Source organism: Equus quagga, chromosome 10, assembly GCF_021613505.1.
Source record: "Equus quagga isolate Etosha38 chromosome 10, UCLA_HA_Equagga_1.0, whole genome shotgun sequence".
Lineage (NCBI taxonomy): Eukaryota > Metazoa > Chordata > Mammalia > Perissodactyla > Equidae > Equus > Equus quagga.
Window position 1 is genome coordinate 97,237,200 of NC_060276.1, and position 14,093 is coordinate 97,251,292.

A 14,093-nucleotide genomic window follows, 5' to 3' on the forward strand; every position below is an offset into this window, starting at 1 on the left:
TCTCTGTGGAAGTTTCCTGATAGTGATTTTAATTTTTGTGAGTAGAAAGATGTTGATGAGCCTCACTTTACCTCCTCAACGGGTTAATATTTCAAAGATTGATGCTTACTACTGTGTGTTGATTATGTTAGCACTGGCACTCTTTACAAAATTCTAGTTCACATTATTTTCCTTTTTCCAATTTTTTTTTGCCAATGCCGTGTTCCTTGGAAGTCATAAAACCATGGTCAATTCACTTTTGTTAAGGAGCTCAGCAGTAATGTTTGTAAATTTTTTAATGTGATTTGAAGTTCGTTTTTGTCCTTTATATATTTTTCTGTTTCTCAGTAAGGAAAAGTTAGTCAAAAGAAGAAATCATAATCAGATGCTATGTGTACTACTGTGGGCATCATTAGTGGCACAGAGAGAAATAGCAAATAGTGGCAAAGATGCATTTAACAAGTAAATGAGGTCTTTAGATTCACCATGGACGCTGCCTGTTCTAGAAAAGGTATTTAACACTAAGAGCAAAGTTGTGCTGCATCAGTTTGGCTTTCACCTTTAGCTAATGTGAAAATATGTAACTGTGTTGTGGAGTGCACGAAAAACAAAACTCATTTTTCTTGATTATCATCAATTAACATTTACCGAGTGACTACTCATGGGAGAAACCTCATTTGCTCTGGAACAGAGCTAGTCATTTGCACTGTCGTTCCTCCTCTCTGCTCCTTTTTTGCCTCCCTGTCTTACCTTCCATTCAACAAAGAAAAATATAGACAGCAACTTCTGGTTAGCCAGTGCTGGACTCTCATGTGAAATCTTCGAAGATGTGCTAGAAATTATCCACAGAATGCATAACTTTTCAAATTTGGTGGCATTTTATTTTTATTATTAGAAGAAAATTGTGGAATTAGAAAAAATAGGAAAGCACACTGAAGACAAATCAGCTACAATCCTACAAACTTATTGACATTTTTGTATCTTTTCTTTCATGTTTCTGATGCATTCATTATGCTAAGGTATCTTTTCAACCACTAGAATATTCACTGGTGATTTTCAAATGTTTCTACTTATTTTTCACCCCGTAGACTTACTTTACGACCTCTTGCCTCTCTGCCATAAATGAATAAATAAATAGTTCAATAAATAAATACAAATTTAAAAACTTACACCCTTACACATGCAACTTAGAACTTCAGGAATGTCATCCTCTCGCCAGAGCCACAAAAGAGTTGAGAAGCACTGTAAGGAAAGATACTGGTGGTATTGCCCACACTGTTCACAACTCACCATCATTACCAAAGAACTGTTTGGAGCTTCGAAGAAATGTCTGTGACCCCTTTGAATTCTTTAACTTCTCTTGAGCTCACTTTGAGAACCAGGTACAAGTAATTTTCCTGGCTTGGCCTTTTAAACCTGTTAGGGCAGATCCATTGAAGTTTTGTGGGCACAAGACTGCAATGAAGAGATCAACAGGGAGAAATTCATTTCCTTGTACATGTGTGGTTAATCTGGAGAGGTGAGGTAAGACATGAGGCAAGTGCCTGCTTCTGGGTATCTTGAAATAAAACGGTTTCTGAGAGCTAATGATGCTCCAATGGTGTTGTATAAATGACTGATGTCCAACTTCGGGTCAGTTTTTCTCGAGTTATTCTGTGTCAGTGGGAATCCCGTCTCTGGGGTAGCAGCCCCACACCTTGTCAGGTGCTGAGGCCCCAGAAGGTTAATGAGAAAAGAAGTCCTCTTGCCAGACTGTTCTCCAGATGATACATGGTGTTATTAGTTTTGGCTCCTTAAGAAGATTTTCTCACCTGTCCTGCCAACTTAAATGTGTTTTATCGATGTCAGAGGATTTTAATGGGGAAGTAAAATATTTAGGGGGGATGGGACAGCATTCGTGGGAATTTTACCTACTTTTGTATCTTTAGCTCATTTGTAGTCATTTTACTTCTTAGGTTGTCAGCTGAATTTTGTTTGCATACAACGGCACAAAATTTCTGCTTCAGACCTATCACTCTTATTTTTAGCATGGTTAGACAAAATCTGAGATGCTTTAATTGTCTTCCTTATCCAGTATAAGTGCTATAAAATCTCCTGGGCAAAGTCATGAGCAACTAAGGGATAAAATCTGAGATTTAAAGGTGCCAGGTTTCCCACGCTTCTAACAGTTGTTGCTTTGGGTATATAAAATTCCTCAGCTTTCTTCTTTAGTTTATGGAGTCTCATGGTGGGAATAGCAGGTTTTTAGCTAAAATTATTATGCTGTCTAGTTGGGTCTCTAGTGCATCCTGAAGAGCTTGCATTATTTACAGAGGCTGGGCTATCATTTTTAAATCCTGTTGCTTCGATGCCCGTTATCATTCTTGACAAACTCTTCTAGCCTGTGGCCTGTTTTCCTCTGTTTGGTTCCATTTATTTTCTCGAACAACCAGCTGAGCAAAGATTTACATAGCTTTTGTTTAAACAAACCCTGTACAGTTCACTCTTCAGCCAACATCACAAACACTTTCGAGACACAGTTACAATTTTCCATTTTAGTCCCAGATTCTGTTTATTTGTCATTATTTACTATCATTATTTTTGTGCCCACATTTCCATCTTTGTTAAGTCTCTCACAGACTCGCGTGAAAAACCAGAAACCATGGCTACTCAAAAGTCATTAATAATGAGATTTTTAGCTGCTGTTTCTGCTTGTAAATTCTTCATTTCACATAATATAGTCTCAACAGACCACAGAGAATTCGGCCTCGCTTATCTCTGTGTTGCAGATGATGGTTTCGAGTCTTGCCCAATCCCAGTGCAGCTTGCTTGCCATCCAGGAGTTGATTTTGTTTCCATCTGACATCAGTGTATTAAAAAGATTGGGGATTGACAAGCAACAATGTTCTTATTAGAAAAGCAATCAAGGTTTAGAGCTTGTCTGTTATGAAACTCCTAGCATCTGAAAACGCCAAAAGGTTGGCTACCAGTGACCCAGGCACCTATTTAAGATTCTCCCCCATGATGAGAGAACTAAAGTGATTAACGTGCTGATGAGATTTTCCTAAAATAATCCATTTATTTCAGAATTATTCTTTCAACTCTTAATTACAATCTTTTACTTTTCCCAAGGTCTTCTTTCTACCTCTGCAACACATTTAATTACCTATATTCCCCAACCTGTACCATATTAAATTTTTATAGAACTTTTATAGGGTAATTTATTGGAAGGATGGCCTTGAGTGTCATTATGTTCACTGAATGCCCTATTTTGACAAAGGGATTGCTAAATTATATTGAAATCTTTTTAATCCTCCATGCTTCTGCTTAGATGTAAATGCAAATCTGTTCTTCACATTTGTTATTGAATTGAACTTGAGAAGTACTACCATATTGATTCCCTCTGCAAATAAAATATGATTGGATTTCCCCCAAACTTTCTACATTCTCCCGAGAGATTGGCTGGTTTCCTATTGTAGGCTTTTGGTGAACATGAAGGACAATGCCCTATCATACAATCCAGTAAGATTTCTTTTTACATTGGTGAAGAATTTTAATTTATTTCTAGTATCATTTCCATTCATACCCATCTCCTCTCACCCTCTGCCTAACAAAAGTATAAGATCTAAGAAAAGATGGGGAAAAAGCATAATGATATCCTATAATATATATTTTAATGTTATACATTTATTTTATAGCTATACAACTAAGGCTAAGTACTTGAATATTAATCTTTTTCCAGCTCTCTTACTGGATTACTTTTGTCAATCACCAATATCTGAGTAAAAGCTACTAGAATCTTAAATATGAAAGGAATTTTAAGAAAACCTGCGATGAATATAGCAAGACAGTTTTCTAAAGGCAATAATATATTCCATGTGTTTATTTCCTAAAAATTGATCTAAAGTAGTATTTTAAAATATAGATATCAAGAAGTCAATTTGTATTTTTTGTCTTCTGTGAGAAAAGCTCTCTGCTAAACATGTATGAAGAAATATAGTTATACTGGGCATGTTTCCTGCTCTCAAGAAAATGCTGTCTAAAAAAGGAATAAGGGATATGGTGTACAAATAGTCATTATACAAAGAACATTGGAATTTCTGAGGCTCAGATAAGTTTCTTTTTATTAAACATAGTAGGTGATATTTAAGTAGGCCTTGGAGTTTAGGCCTAGGAACAAAAGAACTTTCATACAGGTTAAGGGTGAAAATCAAGCATAGAGATGGAAAACTACAGTGTACAATCTACTTCCTGTAACTTTACCTATAAAATAAAAATACTAGTACATAAGGGATACACGTGCAAAGATATTTGTTGCAGCATTGTTCATAATGAAAAAAAGAAAAATGGAAACAAAGAACAACTTATGACAAGGAAATCATTGAACAAATTTTAGAACATCTAAGCATAGCCTCTGATGCAGCTATTAAAATGTGTGAATTTGAGATATACCTGTTGACTAGGAAGTATTAACACAACATAACATTGATCACAAAAATCCCATGCATAAAAGTATATACAATAAATTATCAATTGTATTTTAAAATACAATCCTATATAGATATGTGTCTTATTTATATATGTATAAGTATGCTTTATGTGATTATATAAATTGGAGGAATATATTGAGTGCAAAACATGTGGAAATATATAATTAGGTTATTTGAATGGGGAAAGTTTGTAGATCAAACAGGAGAAGGCTGAGACAAGTAAAAGATAAAAGAGAATGCATATGATCATATTCTTACAGCTATTTTAAATTATGTATATTTTAAAATCTGGTAAAACAAAATTAAGAAAACAAACTGCATATTTAAAGGCAATGATGGAGGATAAATTCAGAAAGATAAAACCATCATCTAAGCCTTTTCATAGTCCTTTTGACATTTACAGACAGTTTTGGTGACCTGATCATAGAGGAGATACCCTAATTTTAGCTTGTTTCTTCACAACTTTGATCTTTTGGTTCCTATTAAATGTCTTCCAAACTTCTTTCACCACTGGCTCCTTATCAAGAGGACTTACCAGTTTATTCTTTTAAAAACGAGATACACAAAATCTTAAATTATTCCAACATAAATTCTTCACCGTCTTCTCTCTATGAATTTGGTTTGATTCCTCCTATTGAAATTCAACCTTCTTCCTTCAGATAGCCGCAAATCTCACTCTCTCACTTCCTTCAGGAGTGTCTGTTAGCTCCCATTCCCATAACCACCATAACATCCTCCAGCTCTCACTCTCCATCTCCTCATGGTGTTCTTTATGTTTCTTCATATTCTTTATCACCTTAGGATATTATAGTCTATTTTCTTAGTTGTTTATTGTCTATTTTCTTTATTTCATGTAAGCCACATGAGAGCTCCCTGCTATATCCTCAGTGCCTAGAATAGTACCTAGTATATAGTGGGCACTCATTAAATAGTTGTCAAAGGAACTCTCAAAATTAGTGCTAATGTAATTGCCAAATCCATTGGCTTCTCTACCATTTGATCATGTTCAATAGCACCCCTACTCCTTCCCCCCTTTGTTTTAAACTCAACGGCCCTTTAGCAGCTATAATATTCCCAGTTTTTATTCCTACCATATCCTTAAATCCTTCCTTAGCAACTGTCTTCCCCCTCATCTTGAATATGTGCCCACACCAGGTTCAGGCATGCTGTTTTCTTTTTCTCTCACTAGCTTCAGCTTTGGTTTTATTCCAATTTCTTGGCTTTAGCTATCTGATTTGTTCATGCCTATTGCAACCTTTATCTCCAGTCCTACTGCTGTTCCTGCATTTGTAACCCCTACAGGGCATCACACTTGGATATCCCTATATTACTGCAATTTCCATATACCTTCAGCAAAATCATCCCTACTCTTCCCTTCAAAGTCATCTCTCAATTCACTTTCCTGTCTTTTCCAACCTCTCTAGCTCCCAACACCCCTTTCTCCCTTCTCTGCAGGCCATACTTTCACTTTTTAATACCTTGTTTTTTTCTTTTTCTTCAAGTTATTTCTTAGGTAAAAGTCATACTACCTTATACTGTGACTGCCTCGAATCTCGTCTCTCTGCCTTCGCATTCTCCATTCTCCTTTCCAATCCATTTGTAATACTGTGATCAGCCCTAAAAATCACTTTTATCATGCCATTTGTCTGCTCAAACCTGCAGTAGGTCCCGTATATTTACAGGATCATGTATAAAATCTCTGTTCCTAGTATTCAAGGCCCATTCTAATGTGATCTCAAAATTATGCTCTCCTAAATCTACCTGTGTTTTTCTACTTCCTCATTTTTGTATATGCCATCAAGCATGTCCAAGCAACTCTCAAAATATATTTGGTTTTCAGAAAAACTCACAAATTACTCCTCTGTAGGCCTTTTATTTGCCATCCATCCTTGAAAAAGACTCTCTCTCTCTCCGGTGAACTACAATCACTTTTGTCTGCTCAATCCGTTTAGAAATTAATCAGGTACTGCCAAATGATGTGTCTTCTATTGCCTTGAACCCTTATTTAAAACTTTAATTTTTTATATTATTACATCTTGTTTCCTAATATAGTGTTAAGCTTCTACAGAGTAATAAACTATTGTCATATTTATTTTACTTCAGATTTAGTTGATTGCCTTGTACATGGTAGGAATTCAGTAAACACTTGCTGACCTGAGTTATTAATGCCTTTGTCTATTTAGTCTGAGGAAATACTGGTACGATTAAAACTGCCCCACTAGGATTTGAATAATTGAGCCATTCATTTTGTAAATATACTGCTTAACTTACTATGCGGTTTTCTCATAATCACAACTTAATTTTGTGTTTGTAGTGTATTATTTCTTATGAAGTGCCAAAAAGCTTAAAGAAAGGAAAATAACAGGTATCATCATATTTAAAAGAGAGACCTTAACACTAGTAAGTTCCTCAGCAAGTACGGTGACTATGGTAATGTCAATGACAAGCAGAAGAATGTACTTTCTTAGCAACACTTACCTGCTACTCTAGGATAATAGTGTGTGGGTAATAGACACAGCTTTGGGGAAAAGTATGTTATTTCAAAATGATGCCTTAAAGTTGACTATTTGAGGGAACCATCTAATAAAAGAATGTTTTAAATAGTGTCAAATTCTCACCCCAAAGGACTGTGTTTAGCTGAAAAAAGTAAAAATGGCAAAGAGTTTTTGTACAAGTGGTTTAGACAACTGGTTTCTTGCAGTGTCTTTTCGTATCTTTCACTTATAAGACAGCACCAAAATGTTTATTCAAATCCATTTTTGTATACGTCTTCCAATGAAAGCATGATGTCAAAATGATTTTCATCATTGAGAACTTGCAGAGAACTTCTTTGTACAGTTTTCTTATGACTATGTCCCTAAGATTAAAGCAAGTTTCCGACAAGAAATGAATGTGCCGTCTAACAAATACTTCCTAAGTTTTCTTTTTTGTTAAAACTTGAATTTTAGATTCTTTGGGGAGTAAGTTATCTGGTTTACTCTTTACAAGATTATTTCTGAGTTTCAAATATTTTCTCTCCGTGTTTTCCCATGTGATGCCATGTTTTTCTCCTGTATTCCCCCATTCAATCTTGGCTGTCACAATCAGTTAGAAATTGTGAGGACACTTTTTTCTTGTATCTGTAGTGGAAACCTTGGTAGCAGATAGTAACTGTTCCAGGTGTGTCAAAGAGATGCATTCGACCTTTCTTCATACATTGAAGGATCTATGACCTAAGGAAATTTACAACCTTCCCAGTTTGTTTTAAGAACATTTATGTAAGAAATTTAAGATAGTGTAGAGAAAAACGACATTGGGCTAGAAGTTGGAATACCTGGGTAATAACAATCTCAACTTCATCAATTTAACTTCAACAAATTACTTCATTTCTGTGATAGATAATTTTATGTGTTAATTGGGCCACAGGGGGCCCAGGTATTTGGTCTAACATTATTCTGAATGTGTCAATGAGGGTGTCACTGGATGTATCTATACCTTCTGTTGGTTCCTCTGTGTCTCTGTGGAACCTTGACTGATACAATTTCTCTGAACATCACTGGCCACTCTTCAGAGTCTCAAAATAGATGTAAAAGGTGGCTCCAATCTTTCATAGGGTTAATATGCGGAAGTTTCTCAAATTAATTAATATGCTTTGTAAGCTATAAAATGCCATAGGAATTTGAGATAGTATTTCTCTTACTTTTATTATTTTTAAATAGATTTTTTTCCTGCTGAGTCATTTTTTTATACTAGTGCAGACCTTGTTGCCATTTTACTCTAGCTAATGCCCTAAGCCAAGAATGATATAACACTTTGTGAGCCAAAACGTCAGACATACCTGGCAACTGTGGGTGCCTTGAAAATAACTACAAAAGAATGACATTAAGCACTGCATTCTCTGCTCACTAAACACCTGAACAAATAATACTCTTTTTCTTCCACTTGAAATATGTGGACCCTTTTCAAATCTTACATTTTAAGCTAAAGTTAATAATGGGCTAGAATGCATATATGGAACTCTCCACAGTTATTATCTGTTCCTAGTACTGGAAAAACACCTCTGAGCACCTGGTCATACTGAATATGGAAATACTGTTATGTGAATACAGAAGGGGAGAGAAATATGAGCAGGACATTAGAGCCCTTTATACATGAAAGTCACTAAGATGCCCCCAAATTAAATGCATTTGCTTAGTGCATTAACGATCAATTGAGAGGTCCACTACTGTTCAGTCACAATAGAGTTCTTTCAAAGCTAGACATAATTAAATAAACTCCAAATATTCCTTTGGTGGCTGTTGTTTGTTGGGTTGATTGATTGATGTTTGAATCTCCATAGTCAAAAGCATATGATGAGAAACTTACCCTAATGATAACAGTAATTCACCGTAACAAGGAAGCCACTTTCAAGAGGTTGAATGTTACCCAGGATAGATGTATATAACCTGCCACAGCAGAAGCTGGGTCAATACAAGCAGACTCTGGCATTTGGCCTAGTTCTTGTTACCATTACTTTTCTTTATTAAGGACACAAAACGATTGCCTTGGTGCAGGGCTGAGTTTCCATCTTATATAATAGAGGAAATATTTTGCCGTTTCACAGGGGGAGGAAAGAGATCCAGAAGCATTCCTTATGCTTGTCAAAAACCCATTCACTTATACTAGGGGTGTAGACAAACGTTTCTGATCCAGTGCGAACACGTATGAGGGGAGAAAACATAGTCTGAAGTACTACTCGGAAAAATCAAAACCAAGCATTATTTATTTGCAAAGGAAGCTCCGCAAATCTGGCTGCATCAACATTTGCCATTCTCCTTGTTGGAATCAAAATCTTTAAAAATTGATTAAAGGGCAATTAGTAACTTGCAATACTGCAGTGCTTTTGAATCAAATCAGTAGCTAATAAGGACAGTAAGTAATCACCCCCTATAATTTAAGGCCAACTTGCTACTCCCAGCAAATTCTACCCGTATCTCACATTAAAAAATAAAAACTGCTCCTGAAAACATATGTATAAGTCAATTTTTAGAAGATGGTTTTCATCAGCAATGCATAACAGAGCTGGAAAAAAAGAAATTAAAATATAAGAACCAGGTGCTCACTCATAAGACCTCATTTTATCCCCACAACAACACTAGGTGGTAGGTGCTAGTATTATTGCTTATTAAATTTTACAAATAAACTGAAGGAGATCAACTGACTTGCTCAAAGTCACGTAACTGATAAATGGAGAAATTATTGCCTTGAAATCTTACTGCTCTGAACTTTGTAAAAGATCAATCACCATATTCTGTAATAAAGCACAAATTTCTCCTCAATTTAGATAACTATGTAATAAGCTCTTTAGTCTGATTTTCTATGTAGTGTACTGTTTTCTCAAACAAGGCAGGATATATCCAAACTTTAGAAATTAGTTATTTAAATGCGTGCTAGAAAATAAGCAGTAGATGAGAAAATATTTTTTCAAAATACTTAGGAGTTTTGTTAGTACTACTGTTGCCTCTATTAAGAAATGTGTACTTGCGTAAGGCAGAATAGACATAATAGAGATTTTGAGTATAAAGACCACAGCATTTTAACATGGTTGTGATCTTGTCATTCTTGCCTTATGCCCAGAGAAGATGATAAGCGAATGGACTTAAGAGGAGTAGTCAGCTAAATTTTGTCACCAAATGGATATTTAAGCATTTTTCCTCCAACACTCATGAATACAAATAAAAGTCTTGATTGTTTGGCAAATCATTCTAAACTTTATAAGTAATTAAATAGTGATTTTTTTATAATAGCTCAATAACAACTATTATTTTAAATGTCTTCTACTCATGATACGCAGACAGACACACAGACAGAACTTCCCCTTCGCATACGTAACTATAGACATTTTATCTCTATCATAGTTAACAGGATTCACACTTTGTCTCACTGAGCATTTTTCTTCATGTCAACATACACACAAGAATACTATAGTTTTAGTTCCATCTCTGTTTAAGCTTATTTTTAGTATTTAGTGAAAGGCTGTATGGTGGTTGCTTTTTGTTTTTATTTTTCATTTTTGCCTATAATTTTTAAAGCTAAGTGTCAAAATTTTTGAAAATGTATAAAAGTATTTAAAAAGTTAAAACACTCATAGTCTTTCTCCACATATATTGCCATTAATAGGTTTTAAGTTTACTTTCAAACTTTTGGTGATTTTTCAGATTTTGTTTCTATTAAAAAAGTAGAATAGTATTACATATTCTGTTTTATCTTCTATCGTTTACTGTTTCCCCTATATTTTATTTAATCCATTCATTACACATTTTTTATTTTAAAAGACAATATAACAAGATCCCAAATATGATTGTAAATAATTAAGTTAATTATTGGTCATTTGAATTATTTCCAAACTTTAGTCATTGCAATGACTGTCCTTATTCATGAACCTGTATATTTAAATTCATTTCCTGTCACCCTCCCTTGCACCCAACGGGCTACAGCCATTCTTGTTTTCTTTCAGCTTCTTTTTACTCACACATATCAACACCTTTCTTGACTAGGGGACTTCACACATCCCATTTCCTCCATCTGGATAGATAGTTAACTCTATCTTTCTTTGCACAGCTCTTATTTCAATAGCCTCATCCCAAAAGCCTTTCCAGGCCACCTAATAAAGTCATAATGTTATCTAACAATTCCCCAATTATTGGGCATTTCCTCCATTCTCTAATAGCATCCTGTGTTTCTCTTTCATAGCACTTATTACAATTTGTGTGTGTGTGTGTATATGTGTATGTTTGTTTGTTTGTTGTTTGTCTATGTCCAGATTCAGATGCCATGGGGTCAGAAACTGTCTGATGGAAGATGCAGTACACCCAATGAATACTTATTGAACAAATTAATCTTCTTAGTCTTGTAGATGAACGGTTACCTTCTTGCTTATTTCTGTACATTTAAATATCTAGAACTAAAGAGATAATGTTGGTTGTCGATTAAAATCTAAATATCAGGGTTCAAGCATGTAAGAGCTCTGTCAACTTAATCCATACTTACCCAAAAGGCTATTCTATAGGGGCAACAGAAATATTTTCCTAAATGTTGATGTTCATATTAAAAAAACACAATGGACTTTTCAGAGCAATTTCTTTATATAACCATGCATGCTGGGGAGTGAGGTATTTCTTTTTTAATGTTGCTAAAATTGACAAGCAGAGAATGTATTGCTATGTGAAAGAATTCTAAACCATCGTGCAGAAGTTTTGTTTTTGGCTCAGTTATGAATAGCAGTACTTCAACCAAATTACCTTCATATGCTGAATTAAGAATAGTAGGAGATAAATTTCTTAATGTTTATGGTCTCTTCTGAGTTTCTTTACTTCTATTTTTGTGAATTCTTCTCTTTTTGAAAGAAATAATAGTAACTTATTACCACATCTGTTCTTTCACCTTGTTTCTAACTCTTATGGCGGTCTTCAAAATCAAATATGATTTTTAAATACTTGGAAAATGAAATTATTCTTCATATATCATTGGTTTTTATGGCATGCCATTTGGTTTGTTGACCTTTTATTATCACATTATGACCTATTACAACAAGAACACATTGAGACAAATTATCCCACATTACTGTTGGCCTGGGTAGATATCGTACTGTTGGAGCAACATTTCAGATGAGCCCCATTCAACCTTGTATTTTTACAGAGAAAAAGGTAATGTGCCTATTTTCATTTCTGAAGATTGGCCAATATTATTTACTGAAAAATGCTAGTTTAAAAACTCATCCGTTTGTACAAGACCTGGTCTGTCCACATAACCTCAGTAATATAAATGTAAGAATAAAGCTTCCCCTACCGTCCAGTGTATATCTTGCCAGCAAGTGCATCTGAAAGAAATTAGAACCTTGTTTGTGCTTTTTCGTCATGTTAGTACAGGACTTTTCAATAAAAATAAATTACTTTCGAGCATATTTGTTTTGCACAATAAAAAAAGGAAAGATTCATTTGATTGATAGTGGACAGAATTTTCATTAAGTTTAACAGCAAAAAATACCACAGTTGCATCATTCACCTTCTTGTTTCAAAGGAAAATAGAAAATTAGATGCAATGAACTCTACACAAATGTTCACTATGCGTATTTTAACCATTAAATACGTTATCAAGCATCATGTCAGCGTGACATTCTAATATAGTGACTTTACAAAAACACGTAATCGAATCTAGGAACGCTGTGGTCCTCTCTAAATCAACTTCACACATATTCTGGGTCGATGTTTCTCATTATTTTGGTCCACGTTTTTTTTTTTACAAAATGATTACATTTAACTGAATATGCAAACACTGTCAAAATAGAAAGACAGAATAGTTGTTTAATAGGAAAACCTGTCTCAAATAAGCTTTTTCTCCCAACAAAAAGAGCTATAATAATGAAACACTTGGTTTATTGTTTTCGCAGTAATTTAAATGCATATGCAATTTGCCCAATTTTGTATATTCTACTTTTCATGTGTCTGCATATCTCTGTAATATCTAAGTACTTGAGTCACGAAAGAGGCAGAACTGTGTAGTGGGACTCTCACAGAAATTCGATGAGAATCTGGAACCTGGTCCTGGGTCTGATACCTGCAGGTCGACTTTAGACAAGTCATCTAGGCTCCCAATTCCTCATCCTATTTTTTTCTAACCACTTGATGGAGGTATGGTTGACATATATAAAGCTATACATACTTAATATATACACTTGATGATATTGGAGATAAGTATGTATCCATGAAACCCTCACCACAATCTATATCATAAACATATCCATCACCTCCAATTCCTCATCTTTAACATAGGAATAGTAACACATTTTTTTGCTTACCTCATTCATTTGTGTGAGTGTCAAATAATCTGACAGGGCTTTATAAAATATCTAAGAGTAAGATATTATCACAATAAGATATGTGATAATCCTCTTAGCATAGTAATAATACCTTGGACCATTTGACACCATCAAATTTTCTATACAATAAATGCTATTCCTGGTTTGAACAGGGGATCAGGCCAGGAGAGATGAGTAGGTAGATACTTGTTACTCAATCTGGAATGTATTGCAAATGTCTCAGATTGATCCTCTTCCCCTTTTTTCCCACAACTTTCTATACACGTTGAGAATGTGATGTTGCTTTGAATGTAGAATAGAAAGCTAACCTTATTTGCTTGTCTTTACTGATTAAAACATTTAAAGTACTTACTTAAAGGAGAAAATTGAGTTTTAGTTTTTATTGATGTAGACCCTTCTTCAATCCACAAAGGATTTGAGACAGTGTATAACAAAATTTCAAACTATAAAATCAAATATTAATAGAAAATAATGGAGCCAGAGGAGAGACACACTAAAGTTAATATTAAAGCCAAGAATAAGAAAAAAGAGCATAAATATGGAAAAAGCATCGTGTAGAGTGGGAGTTTTGAGGAAACGCCTCCAAATCATGACAGTTCTTATTAGCCTTTTATTTGGAATGTCAAAACAAAATTAGAGCTGTTTTCAGCTATTTTCCTAAAATATGTTTGCTGTAATAATTCTAACTTGTCCTCACTTGAGTATTCATCTCAGTTTTTATAAAAGGCAGCACGTTTATAGGGCGTCAAGTAAACCAGACTTATGGAACTTTTAACAACCCTCTCCCTTGATATTTTCATGATAGATGT

The 14,093-nt window shown here is 34.6% G+C and overlaps 1 protein-coding gene and 1 non-coding gene across 10 annotated transcripts in view; one reads left to right on the plus strand and one right to left on the minus strand.

Moving 5' to 3' along the window:
• Positions 1-14,093, plus strand: part of DMD (dystrophin) — a 2,273,580-nt gene that overhangs the window by 1,460,205 nt on the left and 799,282 nt on the right. The window lies entirely within an intron of this gene.
• Positions 7,497-7,626, minus strand: LOC124246236 (small nucleolar RNA SNORA31). Its single transcript, XR_006890440.1, has one exon. It is a non-coding gene; the product is annotated as a small nucleolar RNA SNORA31 (small nucleolar RNA).